Here is a 17430-nt window from a genome sequence, read left to right as displayed (position 1 = left end):
CCTCTCCCCCCCAGTCCCTCTCTCTCCCCCCCCAGTCCCTCTCTCCCCCCCCCGTCCCTCTCTCCCCCCCCCCAGTCCCTCTCTCCCCCCCCCCCCAGTCCCTCTCTCCCCCTCCCCCTCTCTCTCCCCCCCCTCCCTCTCCCTCCCTCCCCCCCCCCTCCCTCTCCCTCCCCTCCCTCTCCCCCTCCCCTCCCTCTCCCCCCCCCTCCCCCCTCCCTCTCCCCCCCCCCTCCCTCTCCCCCCCCCTCCCTCTCCCCCCCCCCCTCCCTCTCCCCCCCCCCTCTCCCCCTCCCCCCCCCTCCCTCTCCCCCTCCCCCCCCCCTCCCCTCCCTCTCCCCCTCCCTCTCCCCCCCCCCCTCCCTCTCAATTCACAATTCAAATCGCTTTATTGGCATGATAAGTTACATCTTATGTTGCCAAAGCATCAAAATACATTTATGGTTTACCACATAAACGCAGTTCTATTCATACAGTGTATAAACAGGTATATCCCTGAGCGTATAAATATACATTCGCATTGTTTATATATATTCTTTTCTTAGTTTACTGGTTGGCTCTCTGTTCATGGCAAGCTGTAACATAGCGTGCCGCCAGTGTTATACAGCTTCTCTCCTCTCCCAGTAGGAATGGGAGTTTTTGGTTGTCATTCAGATTTCTGAAATCAGGGCATATTTGTGAGAATTTTTGGTAGAAATTCTCCCTGATGCCCTGATATTTTCCACAAGCTGTGAGGAAGTGCATCTCTGTCTCCACCACTCCCTGACTGCAGTGCGAGCATATCCTGTCCTCTCTTGGCAGCCTGGTCTGCCTGTGTCTGCCTTTTTCGATCGCTAGGCTATGTTCGCTAAGTCTGTACCTTGTCAAGGTTCTTCTCAGTTTGTTATCCTTTACCATGGTCAGGTAATCAGCTATGTTGTATTGTCTGTTTAGGGCCAAGTAGCAATTGAGTTTGCTTTGGGTTTTTGTTGTTTCTGCCCAATATGTCAGATATTTTTCCTTTTGCTTAGCGACGATTGTGTTGGGTCGAATTCTTTGTGTTACCCTGTCACTGTCCTGGGGCTGGTTATTGTTAGTATTGTTAGTAGTTACTTCACTGAGTCCCAGGACTAGTTGACTGAGAGTATTCTTCTTTATGGTCAGCTCTTGGCATTTCAGGGCGTCGTAGTGATAGCATTGGGGATTGCTCATTTGTAGGTGATTCCAAAATTTGGTGGCTCTTTTTTGGATAGTGATTATTAATGGATATTGGCCTAGTTCCGCCCTGCATGCATTGTTTACTGTTTTCCTTTGAGTCCGGAGGATACTTTTACAGAATTCTGCATGTAGGATCTCAATTGGGTGTTTGTCCCATTTTGCAAATTCTTGTTGAGTTAGCGGTCCCCATACCTCACTGCCATAGAGTGCAATTGGTTCAATTACTGATTTGAAAATTTTGAGCCAAATGCTAATTGGGATTTCTATTTGGATTGATTTTTTGATGGCATAGAAAGCCCTTCTTGCTTTCTCTTTCAGTTCATTCACAGCCAGTTTGAAGTTTCCCGTAGAACTGATTTTTAAGCCCAAGTATGTGTAGTTAGTGGTTTGTTCAATTTTGGTTGTTCCTACTGTGAAATTTATTTTGGGTCCCTGATGTTTGGATCTTTGCTGGAACACAAGGACTTTGGTTTTTTGGGGATTTATTGTCAGGGCCCAAGTCTAACCCTCCCTCCCCTCCCTCTCCCCCTCCCCTCCCTCTCCCCCCCCCTCCCTCTCCCCCCCCCCCTCTCTCTCTCTCTCTCCCCCCCTCCCTCTCCCCCCCCTCCCCCCCAGTCCCTCTCTCCCCCCTCCCTCCCCTCCCCCCCTGTCCCTCTCCCCCCCCCTGTCCCTCTCCCCCCCCCGTCCCTCTCCCCCCCCGTCCCTCTCTCCCCCCCCCCGTCCCTCTCCCCCCCAGTCCCTCTCTCCCCCCCCCAGTCCCTCTCTCCCCCCCCCCAGTCCCTCTCTCCCCCCAGTCCCTCTCTCCCCCCCCAGTCCCCCTCTCCCCCTCCCCCCAGTCCCCCTCTCCCCTCCCCCAGTCCCCCTCTCCCCCTCCCCCAGTCCCCCTCTCTCTCCCCCCCCCCTCTCTCTCCCCCCCTCCCTCCCCCCCCCCTCTCTCTCTCTCTCTCCCCCCCTCCCTCTCCCCCCCTCTCTCTCTCTCTCTCTCCCCCCCTCCCTCTCCCCCCCCTCCCCCCCAGTCCCTCTCTCCCCCCTCCCTCCCCTCCCCCCCTGTCCCTCTCCCCCCCCCCTGTCCCTCTCCCCCCCCCCTGTCCCTCTCCCCCCCCAGTCCCTCTCTCTCCCCCCAGTCCCTCTCTCCCCCCCCCCCCCAGTCCCTCTCTCCCCCCCCCCCCAGTCCCTCTCTCCCCCCCCCCCCAGTCCCTCTCTCCCCCCCCCCCAGTCCCTCTCTCCCCCCCCCCAGTCCCTCTCTCTCCCCCCCCAGTCCCTCTCTCTCCCCCCCCCCAGTCCCCTCTCTCTCCCCCCCCCCCAGTCCCTCTCTCTCCCCCCCCCCCCAGTCCCTCTCTCTCCCCCCCCCCCCAGTCCCTCTCTCTCCCCCCCCCCCCCAGTCCCTCTCTCTCCCCCCCCCCCCAGTCCCTCTCTCTCCCCCCCCCCCCCAGTCCCTCTCTCCCCCCCCCCACCAGTCCCCTCTCTCCCCCCCCCCAGTCCCTCTCTCCCCCTCCCCCCCAGTCCCTCTCTCCCCTCCCCCCCAGCCCCTCTCTCCCCCTCCCCCCCAGCCCCTCTCTCTCTCCCCCCCAGTCCCTCTCCCCCAGTCCCTCTCTCTCTCCCCCCCAGTCCCTCTCCCCCAGTCCCTCTCTCTCTCCCCCCCAGTCCCTCTCCCCCAGTCCCTCTCTCTCTCTCCCCAGCCCCTCTGCCCCTCAGCCCCTCTCCCCCAGCCCAGGGCGGCCTGTCCCGCAGTCTCGGGGCTCCGGGAGTCTGCCGCAGGCGGCCCGGGGTTGTTTGCTGCAGTCCCAGCCTCTCTCCCGCCCAGTCCCGGCCTCTCTCGGCATCTCTCCCCCCAGTCCCCGGGCTGCGAGGCTCCAGGTGCGCTCGACTCACCTGAGGCGGGTCCGGGGCGGCGGAACTTGACATCTTCACCCGCCCCGGGAGAGGGGCCGGCCGGGCGGACAGGCACCCCGGGCTCCGGCTCCGGCTCCGGGCTGGGCGCTGGTCCCGCCGACTGACCTCCCGCTCCCCGGCCCCGGCTAGACTGGCAGACAGGACTGGGACCCGGAGAGAGAGAGGGAAGGAGAGAGAGAGAGAGGAAGAGAGAGAAGGAGCGAGAGAGAGACTGAGAGGAAAGAGAGAGAGAAGGAGCGAGAGAGAGAGGGAAGGAGAGCGAGAGAGAGAGAGAAGGCGAGAGAAAGAGAGAGAGAGAGGGAAGGGGGGAGAGAGAGGGAAGGAGAGACTGGGAGAGGGAAGGAGGGGGAGAGAGAGAGAGAAAGAGAGAGAGGGAAGGGGAGAGAGAGAGAGAGGGAAGGGGGAGAGAGAGAGAGAGAGAGAGAAGGGGAGAGAGGGAAGGAGAGACTGGGAGAGGGAAGGAGGGAGAGAGAGAGAGGAGAGAGGGAGAGAAAGAGAGAGAGAGAGAGGGAAGGAGAGACAGAGAGAGACTGAGAGGGGGGGAGAGAGAGAGAGAAGGGGAGAGAGGGAAGGAGAGACTGGGAGAGGGAAGGAGGGAGAGAGAGAGAGGAGAGAGGGAGAGAAAGAGAGAGAGAGAGAGGGAAGGAGAGACAGAGAGAGACTGAGAGGGGGGAGAGAGAGAGAGACAGAGCGAGAAAGAGAGAGAGAGAGAGAGACAGAGAGAGAGAAGGAGCGAGAGACAGAGAGGGGGAAGGAGAGGGAGAGAGAGGGAAGAGAAAGAGGGAGAGACAGAGAGGGGGGAGAGAGAGAGAGAGAGAGACTGAGACGGGGAGAGAGGGAGGGAGGGAGAGAGCGAGGGAGGGAGAGAAAGACTAAAGGAGAGATAGAGGCAGAGAGAGAGGGAGGGAATGACTGACAGAGAGAGGGAAGGAGAGAGTCAGACGAAGGGAGAGATAGAGGTGGAGAGAAGGAGAGTGGCGAGAATGGGAGAGACATAAAAGCAGAGAGAGAGAGAAGGGAATGACAGACAAAGATAGAGTGGGGATGACGAACGGAGGGCAGGGGAGAGAGACTAAGGGAGAGATAGAAGCAGAGAGATGGAGGGAGGGAATGACGGAGAGATGGCAGGGAATGGGAGGAGACATGGAGGCAGAAAGAGACTAGGGAATGGCCGAGAAAGAAAGAGGGAGGGGGAGACAGACTAAGAGAGATAAACAGCAACAATAACTCGCATTTACAGATCGCCCTTTAATGTAGTAAAACGTCCCAAGGTGCTTCACAGGAGCGTAAATCAGACAAAACTTAACCCCGAGCCAGATCAGGAGATATTAGGACAGGTGACCAAAAGCTTGGTCAAAGAGGTGGGGTTTAAGGAGCGTCTTCAAGGAGGAGAGAGAGAGAGGCGGAGAGGTTTAGGGAGGGAATTCCAGAGCTTGGGCCCAGGCGGCTGAAGGCACGGCCACCAATGGTGGAGCGATGGAAATCGGGGGGATGCTCAAGAGCGCAGAATTGGAGGAGTGCAGAGATCTCGGAGGGTTGTAGGGGGCTGGAGGAGGTTAGAGATAGGGAGGGCTGTAGGGGCTGGAGGAGGTTACAGAGATAGGGAGGGTTGTAGGGGCTAGAGGAGGTTACAGAGATAGGGAGGGTTGTAGGGGCTGCAGGAGGTTACAGAGATAGGGAGGGTTGTCGGGGGCTGGAGGAGGTTACAGAGATAGGGAGGTTTGTAGGGGCTGGAGGAGGTTACAGAGATAGGGAAGGCTGGAGGAGGTTACAGAGATAGGGAGGGTTGTAGGGGGCTGGAGGAGGTTACAGAGATGGGAGGGCTGTAGGGGCTGGAGGAGGTTACAGAGATAGGGAGGGTTGTAGGGGCTGCAGGAGGTTACAGAGATAGGGAGGTTTGTAGGGGCTGGAGGAGGTTATAGAGATAGGGAGGGTTGTATGGGCTGGAGGAGGTTACAGAGATAGGGAGAGTTGTAAGGGGCTGGAGGAGGTTACAGAGATAGGGAGGGTTGTAGGGTGTTGGAGGAAGGTTACAGAGATAGGGAGGGTGTAGGGGCTGGAGGAGGTTACAGAGATAGGGAGGGTTGTAGGGGCTGCAGGAGGTTACAGAGATGGGGAGGGTTGTAGGGGCTGGAGGAGGTTACAGAGATAGGGAGGTTTGTAGGGGCTGGAGGAGGTTACAGAGATAGGGAGGGTTGTATGGGCTGGAGGAGGTTACAGAGATAGGGAGAGTTGTAAGGGGCTGGAGGAGGTTACAGAGATAGGGAGGGTTGTAGGGTGTTGGAGGAAGGCTACAGAGATAGGGAGGGTTGTAGGGGGCTGGAGGAGGTTAAAGAGATAGGGAGGGCTGTAGGGGCTGGAGGAGGTTACAGAGATGGGGAGGGTTGTCGGGGGCTGGAGGAGGTTACAGAGATAGGGAGGTTTGTAGGGGCTGGAGGAGGTTACAGAGATAGGGAGGGTTGTAGGGGCTGGAGGAGGTTACAGAGATAGGGAGGGTTGTAGGGGGCTGGAGGAGGTTACAGAGATAGGGAAGGCTGGAGGAGGTTACAGAGATAGGGAGGGTTGTAGGGGGCTGGAGGAGGTTACAGAGATAGGGAGGGTTGTAGGGGGTTGGAGGAAGGTTACAGAGATAGGGAGTGTTGTAGGGGCTGGAGGAGGTTACAGAGATAGGGAGGGTTGTAGGGGGCTGGAGGAGGTTACAGAGATGGGAGGGCTGTAGGGGCTGGAGGAGGTTACAGAGATGGGGAGGGTTGTAGGGGGCTGGAGGAGGTTACAGAGATAGGGAGGTTTGTAGGGGCTGGAGGAGGTTACAGAGATAGGGAGGGTTGTATGGGCTGGAGGAGGTTACAGAGATAGGGAGGGTTGTAGGGGCTGGAGCAGGTTACAGAGATAGGGAGAGTTGTAAGGGGCTGGAGGAGGTTACAGAGATAGGGAGGGTTGTAGGGCGTTGGAGGAGGTTACAGAGATAGGGAGGGTTGTAGGGGCTGGAGGAGGTTACAGAGATAGGGAGAGTTGTAAGGGGCTGGAGGAGGTTACAGAGATAGGGAGGGTTGTAGGGCGTTGGAGGAGGTTACAGAGATAGGGAGGGTTGTAGGGGGCTGGAGGAGGTTACAGAGATAGGGAGGGTTGTAGGGGGTTGGAGGAAGGTTACAGAGATACACTAGGCAGACGTGCAGCAGCATCTACTTCCGCCTTATGGATCAGAAAATGAAAAAAAAAAATTAATGACTAATTACTAGAAAGAGTTGTAACCAAGTAGTATTAGCATTTATAGACAATTGAGATGATCTTTTCCCCCCATTTAGACACGACAAACACATATCATTCTTTAACCTATCATGGTAAAAGATCAAACTTAACATGAAATCCTTATATATTTCGACCTGGAATATCCAAGGTCTACGCTCTTCGGTGCTCGACATGAAGAGTAGGACCCCAGAGTTCATGGATGAAACTAAAGATCTGGATATTATCATTTTACAGGAAACTTGGTATAGAGGAGAAGGGCATAAAAATAAAACAAAGAAGGTGACCCAACCGTGGCTAACAAGGGAAATTAGGGATAGCATAAGGTCCAAGGAGAGGGCATATAAATTGGCCAGAAAAAGCAATAATCCTGAGGATTGGGAGCAGTTTAGGATTCAACAAAGGAGGACAAAGGGATTAATTAAGAAAGGGAAAATAGAATATGAGAGTAAGCTTGCAGAGAACATAAAAACTGACTGTAAAAGCTTTTATAGATATGTGAAGAGAAAAAGATTGGTGAAGTCAAGCGTAGGTCCCTTGCAGTCAGAATCAGGGGAATTTATAATGGGGAACAAAGAAATGGCAGACCAACTAAATACATATTTTGGTTCTGTCTTCACAAAGGAGGACACAAATAACCTCCCAGAGATGCCGGGGAACAAAGGGTCTGATGAAAGGGTGGAACTGAAAGAAATCAGTATTTGTAGGGAAATGGTGTTAGGAAAATTGATGGGGCTAAAGGCCGATAAATCCCCAGGGCCTGATAATCTACATCCCAGGGTACTTAAGGAAGTGGCCCTAGAAATAGTAGATGCATTGCTGGTCATCTTCCAGAACTCGATAGACTCTGGAACAGTACCCATGGATTGGCGGGTAGCTAATGTTACCCCACTATTCAAAAAAGGTGGTAGAGAAAAGGCGGGGAATTATAGACCGGTAAGCTTGACATCGGTAGTGGGGAAAATGCTAGAGTCCATTATAAAAGATGTAATAGCAGAGCACTTGGAAAACAGTGACTGGATCGGACAAAGTCAACATGGATTTACAAAAGGTAAATCATGCTTGACTAATCTACTGGAATTTTTTGAGGATGTAACTGGTAAAATAGATAAGGGAGAACCAGTGGATGTGGTGTATTTGGACTTTCAGAAGGCTTTCGACAAGGTCCCGCATAAGAGATTATCGTGCAAAATTAAGGCACATGGGATTGGGGGCAAGGTATTGACTTGGATAGAGAACTGGTTGGCGGACAGAAAGCAAAGAGTTGGAATAAACGGGTCGTTTTCCGAGTGGCAGGCAGTGACTAGTGGGGTACCGCAAGGATCGGTCCTAGGGCCCCAGCTGTTCACAATATATATTAATGATCTGGACCAGGGAATTGGATGTAATATCTCCAAATTTGCAGACGACACAAAGCTGGGGGGGAGGGTATGCTGTGAGGAGGATGTCGTGAAACTCCAGCACGATTTGGACAGGTTGGGTGATTGGGCAGAAACGTGGCAAATGCACTATAATGTGGATAAATGTGAGGTTATCCACTTTGGTGGCAAAAATAGGAAGGCAGATTATTATTTGAATGGTAATAGATTGGGAGAAGGGGAAGTGCAAAGAGACCTGGGTGTTCTTGTACACCAGTCGCTGAAGGTAAGCATGCAGGTGCAGCAGGCGGTTAAGAAGGCAAATGGTATGTTGGCCTTCGTAGCAAGAGGGTTCGAGTACAAGAACAAGGATGTCTTGCTGCAGTTGTACAGGGCCTTGGTGAGACCACACCTTGAGTATTGTGTGCAGTTTTGGTCGCCTTACCTGAGGAAGGACGTTCTTGCCATGGAAGGAGTGCAGCGAAGATTCACCAGGCTGAAACCTGGGATGGCAGGAATGACGTATGAGGAGAGATTGGGTCGATTGGGCTTATACTCACTGGAGTTTAGAAGATTGAGAGGGGATCTCATCGAAACGTATAAAATTCTGTCAGGCCTGGACAGACTAGATGCAGGAAGGATGTTTCTGATGGCCGGGGAGTCCAGAACCAGGGGTCATAGTCTAAGGATAGGGGGTAAGCCATTTAGGACTGAAATGAGGAGGAAGTTCTTCACCCAGAGAGTGGTGAACCTGTGGAATTCTCTGCCACAGAGGGCGGTGGAGGCCAGTTCATTAAGTATATTCGAGAAAGAGTTGGATATATTTCTTAAGGCTAAAGGGATCAAGGGATATGGGGAGAAGGCAGGGACCGGGTACTGAATTTGGATGATCAGCCATGATCTCTTGAATGGCGGAGCAGGCTCGAAGGGCCGAATGGCCTACTCCTGCTCCTATCTTCTATGTATCTATGACACACTGGCCGTCCCCAAGGGTACACAGAGCTGGTGGTCCCCTCCAATAAATTGCCAGGAGTAACCCAAGGCAGGGACTCTGGAGGCATACTGATTTGGTTTAAAACAGAGCTTAAGAATTGCATCAAATTTATAAAAAAGGGCGAAAACCATATGTGGCTCAAAATTGAGAGGGGGATTATCTCTAACACTCAAGATGTTTTCATTTGCGCACTCTATATCCCCCCAATGGAATCCCCGTACTTTAAAGAGGACACCTTCTCCAACATTGAGAGAGAGATTATCCAATTCCAGGCCCAGGGGAACGTGTTGATCTGTGGTGATCTCAATTCAAGAACTGGCGAAGAACCAGACTTCACCAATAATCAGGGAAACAATTACATATTCGGGAATAACCACTTCGATATCCCTTCCCATCCATACAGGCATAACTGTGACAAACAGACAAATACTAACGGAAAACAGCTCCTGCAGCTCTGTCGAAGCCTGGGTCTGTACATTGTCAATGGTAGGTTCATGGGAGACCTCCTAGGAAGATCGACCTATTGCTCACCTCTTGGCTGTAGCACCGTAGACTATATGATTACGGATTTGGACCCATCCTCTTTCAGAGCATTCACAGTCAAACCACAAACAACACTGTCAGACCACAGTCAAATTACTATGTATCTTAAAAAGACAGAAACAACCAACACAGAAACACAACCCAGTAAGCTGTACAACACCAAAAAATCGTACAGATGGGCCAAAAACAGCACGGAAAAATACCAGAAAGCAATTAGCAATCAATCAACTCAAGCTCTCTTGGACACCTTTCTGGAAAACATATACACTCACAATAAAAACACACTAAGGCCAGAGCAACACCAAATATGCAAAAAACTGGAAAAGCCATAAAAGATAACCAAAACCCACTAGACTCCATAATAACAGAAAAAGAACTATTTGAAAAACTCAAGGACCTGCGACCAGGAAAAGCTTGCGGTGCAGACGGCATACTAAGCGAGATGATTAAACACACAGACGATAAAATGAAACTGGCTATCCTAAAACTCTTCAATTTGGTTCTGAGTGTCGGTTACTTCCCTGATATCTGGAACAAAGGACTCATAACGCCCATATACAAAAGTGGGGACAAAGTCGACCCAAATAACTATCGAGGCATCTGTGTAAACAGTAACCTGGGGAAGGTATTCTATAGTATCATAAACAAAAGACTTATACACTTCCTTGAGGAGCACAATGTCTTGAGTAAAAGCCAAATTGGATTCCTACCAAACTATAGAACATCAGATCATATCTTCACCCTACAGACCCTAATTGACAAACATGTTCATCAAAACAAAAGCAAAATCTACGCATGCTTTATAGATTTCCAGAAGGCTTTCGATTCCATCTGGCACGACGGTCTATTCCTGAAACTTATCGAAAGCGGGGTAGGGGGAAAAACATATGATGTAATTAAATCAATGTATACAAACAATAAATGTGCAGTTAAAATTGGAGACAAACAAACAAAATACTTCCCACAGGGGCGGGGGGTGACGCAGGGCTCGCCCATCTCACCGACACTCTTTAATATTTAATTAAATGAATTGGCAGAACTACTTGAACAATCTACAGCACCCGGTCTCACCCTATATGAATCCAAGGTTAAATTCCTCCTCTATGCAGATGACCTGGTTCTGCTGTCACCAACTAAGGAGGGTCTACAGCAGAACCTGGATCTGCTGGAGTCGTTCTGCCAGACCTGGGCCCTGACAATAAATCCCCCAAAAACCAAAGTCCTTGTGTTCCAGCAAAGATCCAGACATCAGGGACCCAAAATAAATTTCACACTAGGAACAACCAAAATTGAACAAGCCACTAACTGCACATACTTGGGCTTAAAAATCAGTTCTACGGGAAATTTTCATCTGGCTGTGAATGAACTGAAAGAGAAAGCAAGAAGGGCTTTCTATGCCATCAAAAAATCAATCCAAATAGAAATCCCAATTAGCATTTGGCTCAAAATTTTTAAATCAGTAATCGAACCAATTGCACTCTATGGCAGTGAAGTGTGGGGACAGCTAACACAACACGAATTTGCAAAATGGGACAAACACCCAATTGAGATCCTACATGCAGAATTCTGTAAAAGTATCCTCCGGACTCAAAGGAAAACCGTAAACAATGCATGCAGGGCAGAACTAGGCCAATATCCATTAATAATCACTATCCAAAAAAGAGCCACCAAATTTTGGAAACACCTAAAAATGAGAAACCCCCACTGCTATCATTACGAAGCCCTGAAATGCCAAGAGAGGACCATAAAGAAGAATACCCTCAGTCAACTAGTCCTGGGACTCAGTGAAGTAACTACTAACACTACTAACAATAACCAGCCCCAGGACAGTGACAGCGTAACACAAAGAATTCGACAGAACACAATCGCCACTAAGCAAAAGGAAAAATATCTGTCATATTGGGCAGAAACAACAAAAACCCAAAACAAACTCAATTGCTACTTGGCCCTAAACAGACAATACAACATAGCTGATTACCTGACCAGGGTAAAGGATAGCAAACTGAGAAAAACCTTGACAATGTACAGACTTAGTGAACATAGCCTGGCGATCGAAAAAGGTAGACGCAGGCAGACCCAGCTACCAAGAGAGGACAGGATATGCTCTCACTGCAGTCAGGGAGTGGTGGAGACAGAGATGCACTTCCTCACAGCTTGTAGAAAATATCAGGGCATAAGGGAGAATTTCTACCCAAAATTCACAAAAATATGCCCGGAATTCAGAAATTTGAATGACGACCAAAAACTCCCATTCCTACTAGGGGAAGAGAGAAATTGTGTAACCTTAGCGGCACACTATGTTACAGCTTGCCATAAACAGAGGGACAACCACTAAATATAAGAAAAGAGTATATACAAATTATATGAATCTATATTTATACACTCAGGGATATATCTGTTTATACACTGTATGGATAGATCTGTATTTATGTGTTTAACCATGAATGTTTTTCGATGCTTTGGCAACATAAGATGTACCTTGTCATGCCAATAAAGCAATTTGAATTGAATTGAATTGAATTGATAGGGAGGGTTGTAGAGGCTGGAGGAGGTTACAGAGATAGGGAGAGTTGTAGGGGGCTGGAGGAAGGTTACAGAGATAGGGAGGGTTGTAAGGGGCTGGAGGAGGTTACAGAGATAGGGAGGGTTTTAGGCTGGAGGAGGTAACAGAGCTAGGGAGGGTTGTAGGGAGCTGGAGGAGGTTACAGAGATAAGGAGGGTTGTAGGGGCTGGTGGTGGTTACAGAGATAGGGAGGGCTGTAGGGGCTGGAGGAGGTTACAGAGATAGGGAGGGTTGTAGGGGGCTGGAGGAGGTTACAGAGATAGGGAGGGTTGTAGGGGGCTGGAGGAGGTTACAGAGATAAGGAGGGTTGTAGGGGCTGGTGGTGGTTACAGAGATAGGGAGGGCTGTAGGGGCTGGAGGAGGTTACAGAGATAGGGAGGGTTGTAGGGGGCTGGAGGAGGTTAGAGAGATAGGGAGGGTTGTAGGGGCTGGAGCAGGTTACAGAGATAGGGAGAGTTGTAAGGGGCTGAAGGAGGTTACAGAGATAGGGAGGGTTGTAGGGGGTTGGAGAAAGGTTACAGAGATAGGGAGGGTTGTAGGGGGCTGGAGGAAGTTACAGAGATAGGGAGGGTTGTAGGGGGCTGGAGGAAGGTTACAGAGATAGGGAGGGTTGTAAGGGGCTGGAGGAGGTTACAGAGATAGGGAGGGTTTTAGGCTGGAGGAGGTAACAGAGATAGGGAGGGTTGTAGTGGGCTGGAGGAGGTTACAGAGATAGGGAGGGCTGTAGAGGCTGGAGGAGGTTACAGAGATAGGGAGGGTTGTAGGGGGCTGGAGGAGGTTACAGAGATAGGGAGGGCTGTAGGGGCTGGAGGAGGTTACAGAGATAGGGAGGGTTGTAGGGGCTGGAGGAAGTTACAGAGATAGGGAGGGTTGTAGGGGCTGGAGCAGGTTACAGAGATAGGGAGAGTTGTAGGGGGATGGAAGAGGTTACACAGATAGGGAGGGTTGTAGGGGGCTGGAGGAGGTTACAGAGATAGGGAGGGCTGTAGGGGCTGCAGGAGGTTACAGAGATAGGGAAGGTTGTAGGGGCTGGAGGAGGTTACAGAAATAGGGAGGGTTGTATGGGACTGGAGGAGGTTACAGAGATAGGGAGGGTTGTAGGGGCTGGAGGAGGTTACAGAGATAGGGAGGGTTGTAGGGGACTGGAGGAGGTTACAGAGATAGGGAGGGTTGTAGGGGCTGGAGGAGGTTACAGGGATAGGGAGGGTTGTAGGGGCTGGAGGAGGTTACAGAGATAGGGAGGGTTGTAGGGGGCTGGAGGAGGTTACAGAGATAGGGAGGGTTGTAGGAGCTGGAGGAGGTTAAAGAGATAGGGAGTGGTGTAGGGGCTTGAGGAGGTTACAGAGATAGGGAGGGTTGTAGGGGCTGGAGGAGGTTATAGAGTTAGGGAGAGTTGTAGGAGCTGGAGGAGGTTAAAGAGATAGGGAGGGGTGTAGGGGCTGGAGGAGGTTACAGAGATAGGGAGGGTTGTAGGGGGCTGGAGGAGGTTACAGAGATAGGGAGGGTTGCAGGGGCTGGAGAAGGTTACAGAGATATGCAGGGTTGTAGGGACTGGAGGAGGTTACAGAGATAGGGAGGGTTGTAGGGGGCTGGAGGAGGTTACAGAGATAGGGAGGGTTGTAGGGGCTGGAGGAGGTTACAGAGATAGGGAGGGTTGTAGGGGACTGGAGGAGGTTACAGAGATAGGGAGGGTTGTAGGGGCTGGAGGAGGTTACAGGGATAGGGAGGGTTGTAGCGGCTGGAGGAGGTTACAGAGATAGGGAGGGTTGCAGGGGGCTGGAGGAGGTTACAGAGATAGGGAGGGTTGTAGGGGGCTGGAGGAGGTTACAGAGATAGGGAGGGGTGTAGGGGCTGGAGGAGGTTACAGAGGTAGGGTGGGTTGTAGGGGCTGGAGCAGGTTACAGAGATAGGGAGGGTTGTAGGGGCTGGAGGAGGTTACAGAGATAGGGAGGGTTGTAGGGGCTGGAGGAGGTTACAGAGATAGGGAGGGTTGTAGGGGGCTGGAGGAGGTTACAGAGATAGGGAGGGTTGCAGGGGCTGGAGAAGGTTACAGAGATATGGAGGGTTGTAGGGACTGGAGGAGGTTACAGAGATAGGGAGGGTTGTAGGGGGCTGGAGGAGGTTACAGAGATAGGGAGGGTTGTAGGGGCTGGAGGAGGTTACAGAGATAGGGAGTTTTGCAGGGGCTGGAGGAGGTTACAGAGATAGGGAGGATTGCAGGGGGCTGGAGGAGGTTACAGAGATAGGGAGGGTTGTAGGGGCTGGAGGAGGTTACAGAGATAGGGAGGGTTGTAGGGGCTGGAGGAAGTTACAGAGATAGGGAGGGTTGTAGGGGCTGGAGCAGGTTACAGAGATAAGGACAGTTGTAGGGGGCTGGAGGAGGTTACAGAGATAGGGAGGGTTGTCGGGGGCTGGAGGAGGTTACAGAGATAGGGAGGGCTGTAGGGGCTGGAGGAGGTTACAGCGATAGGGAGGGTTGTAGGGGCTGGAGGAGGTTACAGAGATAGGGAGGGTTGTATGGGGCTGGAGGAGGTTACAGAGATAGGGAGGGTTGTAGGGGCTGGAGGAGGATACAGAGATAGGGAGGGTTGTATGGGACTGGAGGAGGTTACAGAGATAGGGAGGGTTGTAGGGGCTGGAGGAGGTTACAGAGATAGGGAGGGTTGTAGGGGACTGGAGGAGGTTACAGAGATCGGGAGGGTTGTAGGGGCTGGAGGAGGTTACAGGGATAGGGAGGGTTGTAGGGGCTGGAGGAGGTTACAGAGATAGGAAGGGTTGTAGGGGGCTGGAGGAGGTTACAGACATAGGGAGGGTTGTAGGAGCTGGAGGAGGTTAAAGAGCTAGGGAGTGGTGTAGGGGCTTGAGGAGGTTACAGAGATAGGGAGGGTTGTAGGGGCTGGAGGAGGTTACAGAGTTAGGGAGAGTTGTAGGAGCTGGAGGAGGTTAAAGAGATAGGGAGGGGTGTAGGGGCTGGAGGAGGTTACAGAGATAGGGAGGGGTGTAGGGGCTGGAGGAGGTTACAGAGATAGGGTGGGTTGTAGGGGCTGGAGCAGGTTACAGAGATAGGGAGGGTTGTAGGGGCTGCAGGAGGTTACAGAGATAGGGAGGGTTGTAGGGGGCTGGAGGAGGTTACAGAGATAGGGAGGGTTGTAGGGGCTGGAGAAGGTTACAGAGATATGGAGGGTTGTAGGGACTGGAGGAGGTTACAGAGATAGGGAGGGTTGTAGGGGCTGGAGGAGGTTAAAGGGATAGGGAGGGATGTAGGGGCTGGAGGAGGTTACAGAGATAGGGAGGGTTGTAGGGGGCTGGAGGAGGTTACAGAGATAGGGAGGGTTGTAGGGGCTGGAGAAGGTTACAGAGATATGGAGGGTTGTAGGGACTGGAGGAGGTTACAGAGATAGGGAGGGTTGTAGGAGCTGGAGGAGGTTAAAGGGATAGGGAGGGATGTAGGGGCTGGAGGAGGTTACAGAGATAGGGAGGGTTGTAGGGGCTGGAGGAGGTTACAGAGATAGGGAGGGCTGTAGTGGCTGGAGGAGGTTACAGAGATAGGGAGGGTTGTAGGGGGCTGGAGCAGGTTACAGAGATAGGGAGGGTTGTAGGGGACTGGAGGAGGTTACAGAGATAGGGAGGGTTGTAGGGGCTGGAGGAGGTTACAGAGATAGGGAGGGTTGTAGGGGCTGGAGGAGGTTACAGAGATAGGGAGGGTTGTAGGGGGCTGGAGGAGGTTACAGAGATAGGGAGGGTTGTAGGAGCTGGCGGAGGTTAAAGGGATAGGGAGGGGTGTAGGGGCTGGAGGAGGTTACAGAGATAGGGAGGGTTGTAGGGGCTGGAGGAAGTTACAGAGATAGGGAGGGTTGTAGGAGCTGGAGGAGGTTAAAGGGATAGGGAGGGATGTAGGGGCTGGAGGAGGTTACAGAGATAGGGAGGGTTGTCGGGGGCTGGAGGAGGTTACAGAGATAGGGATGGGTGTAGGGGCTGGAGGAGGTTACAGAGATAGGGAGGGTTGTAGGGGGCTGGAGGAGGTTACAGAGATAGGGAGGGCTGTAGGGGCTGGAGGAGGTTACAGAGATAGGGAGGGCTGTAGGGGCTGGAGGATTTTACAGAGATAGCGAGGGTTGTAGAGGGCTGGAGGAGGTTACAGAGATAGGGAGGGTTGTAGGGGCTGGAGGAGGTTACAGAGATAGGGAGGGCTGTAGGGGCTGGAGGATTTTACAGAGATAGGGAGGGTTGTAGAGGGCTGGAGGAGGTTACAGAGATAGGGAGGGTTGTAGGGGCTGGAGGAGGTTACAGAGATGGGGAGGGTTGTAGAGGGCTGGAGGAGGTTACAGAGATAGGGAGGGTTGTAGGGGCTGGAGGAGGTTACAGAGATGGGGAGGGTTGTAGGGGCTGGAGGAGGTTACAGAGATGGGGAGGGTTGTAGGGGCTGGGGGAGGTTACAGAAATAGGGAGGAGGAGCGAGGAGGCCATGGAGGGATTTGAACACAAGGGGTGATGGGTGAACAGGACTCGGTACGAGTTAGGACATGGGCAGCCAGCCAGGAGTGCGTTGGAATAGTCGAGTCTGGAGGTAACAAAGGGCCCGGGTGAGGGTTTCAGCAGCGGATGAGCTGAGGCGGGGGCGGAGATGGGCGATGTTACGGAGGTGGAAGTAGGCGGTATAAGCGATGGAGAGGATATGTGGTCAGAAGCTCATTTCAGGGTCAAATACACCACCAAGTTTGCGAAGAGTGTGGTTCAGCCCCAGACAGATGTTGGGGAGAGGGATGGAGTCAGTGGCGGGGGAACGGAGTTAGTGTTGGGTACCGAAAACAATGGCTTCAGTCTTCCCAATATTTAGTTGGAGGCAATTTCTTCTCATCCAGAACCGGGTGTCGGACCAGCAGTCGGACAGTTTAGAGACCGTGGAGGGGTCGAGAGAGGTGGTGGTGAGGTAGAGCTGGGTGTCGTCAGCGTACATGTGGAAACTGACGCTGTGTTTTCGGATGATGTCGCCAAGTGGCAACATGTAGATGAGAAATAGGAGGGGGGCCAAGGATAGATCCTTGGGGGGACACCAGAGGTAATGATGCGGGAGGGGGAAGAGAAGCCGTTGCAGGTGATTCGCTGGCTACGATTAGATAGATAAGAATGGAACCGGGCGAGTGCAGTCCCACCCAGCTGGACGACGGTGGAGAGGCGTTGGAGAAGGTTGGAGTGGTCAACTGTGTCAAAGGCTGCGGACAGGTCGAAAAAGACGAGGAGGGATAGTTGACCCTTGTCACAGTCACAAAGGATGTCATTTGTGGCTTTGATAAGAGCCGTTTCGGTACTGCGACAGGGGCGGAAACCTTGCTTGATCAGCACCCCATCCACCACCTTAAACATTCACTCCCTCCACCACCGGCGCACCGTGGCTGCAGTGTGTACCATCTACAAGATGCACTGCAGCAACTCGCCAAGGCTTCTTCGGCAGCACCTCCCAAACCCGTGACCTCTTCCGCCTAGAAGGACGAGGGCAGCAGGCGCGTGGGAACACCACCACCTCCAAGTTCCCCTCCGAGTCACACACACAGCATCCTGACATGGAAATATATCGGCCGTTCCTTCATCGCCGCTGGGTCAATATGCTGACATCACTATGAGAGTACCTTCACCACACG

The sequence above is a fragment of the Somniosus microcephalus genome, chromosome 33 (assembly GCF_052327205.1).
Source record: "Somniosus microcephalus isolate GS21.2 chromosome 33, FLI_Smic_1.0, whole genome shotgun sequence".
NCBI lineage: Eukaryota > Metazoa > Chordata > Chondrichthyes > Squaliformes > Somniosidae > Somniosus > Somniosus microcephalus.
This window is presented reverse-complemented; position numbering follows the sequence as displayed.